The following is a 1242-nucleotide window of genomic DNA, read 5'->3' on the forward strand; positions in this document are numbered from 1 at the left end:
ACCCCCTCCCCACACGGCGAGGCCCCGGACCGTTTCAGTGCAGGCGGGGCCCTGCCTCCCCCTGTGCACCAACAAGCAGGCGCCCGTGTCCTGGGCGGAGGGCCCCTGCACCAGGAGGGGGGGCACCTCGGCCCCAGGAATGGGGAGCGACACTGAGGAGCCCGTGTTCCTGCATCTTCCGCACCTGCCACCTCCCACGGCTCCCCAAGCCCAGACCCTTTCTCTTCCGAGTAAAATCATGTAAAAGCCTGAAACCTGGCATTACACATGACAAAGACAATCCTGTCCTTCTCTCATGAAAGTGAAAAGCCGGCCCCACCGACACCACCTTCTACAGGAGACACGGGTCAGACACGTGGCACTGAGGCAGAGGACACTGAGCGGACACGGGGGAGCTGTGGGCACTCACCAGGCCCAGCCACCCTGTCCCCCGCCCCCCAGGCTGCAGAGGACTCCCGTGTACCTCAACCGAGCAACGAGGGGTCTCACCCTTCAGAAACGTGCATTTTCTGAAAAGGCGCTTCTCTAATGGGCACTTAGCAAGAGCTGACGTGGGCAGTGCGCGCTGGGGGCACGGAGCTTCCCCCACGTCCCGACTCCCGGGACCCGCTGCTGCCAGCAACTAGTGCCTGCAGCTCGCAGCGGACGCACTGGCCCACCTGAGCGAGCGGACAGCCAGGGTGAGGCTGTCCTCACTCAGTGGGCCAGTCCCGCCCTCACAGCCGCCTGCCTCCCCGGTGTGGAGATGACACAGGAGGGTCAGGAGCGCAGACGGCCCCTGGCGCTCAGGCCGGACGCTGGTGCCAACTCCACCGTGGCTCTGGGCATGAGGCTCCATCCGTTCTCCTACTCTCGGTCAACCTCCTCCGATCCTGCCCTCCCTCCCCCCGTCCAGCTCTGGAGGGTCCCACTCTGTTCTCGACAGAACCCGCCGGGCCCCGGTGAGATTCCCAGAGCTCAGAGCTGTGTGCTGCCTGAGGAAGGGAACCTGCTCGTGCCCCCTCCCACCCCCGTTCACGTGTCCTCACACTGGCCTCCCCGGCAGGCGGCTGTCCACACCCCACCCCACTGCCACCCGCCTGCTGCAGAGCCCAGCATGCCCGCTGCACCTGCAACTTCTCACCACATCCCTGACCTTCCAGGCCACAGCAGCCCCTTCACTAGGCCAGGCCCCCTGCTGCCCCACCGACCCGCCGGGCGTCGCACGTCAGCTGCACACTCCTCAGGCCTGAGACCCTCCCG

At 66.3% G+C, this 1242-nt stretch overlaps 1 protein-coding gene across 11 annotated transcripts in view; it reads right to left on the reverse strand.

Annotated features, from left to right (window-relative positions):
• CAMK2D (calcium/calmodulin-dependent protein kinase II delta) overlaps positions 1 to 1242 on the reverse strand; it is a 156286-nt gene that overhangs the window by 35067 nt on the left and 119977 nt on the right. The gene's annotated exons all lie outside the window — the stretch shown is intronic.

The sequence above is a fragment of the Myotis brandtii genome, unplaced genomic scaffold (genome assembly GCF_000412655.1).
Source record: "Myotis brandtii unplaced genomic scaffold, ASM41265v1 scaffold603, whole genome shotgun sequence".
NCBI classification, from domain to species: Eukaryota; Metazoa; Chordata; class Mammalia; order Chiroptera; family Vespertilionidae; genus Myotis; species Myotis brandtii.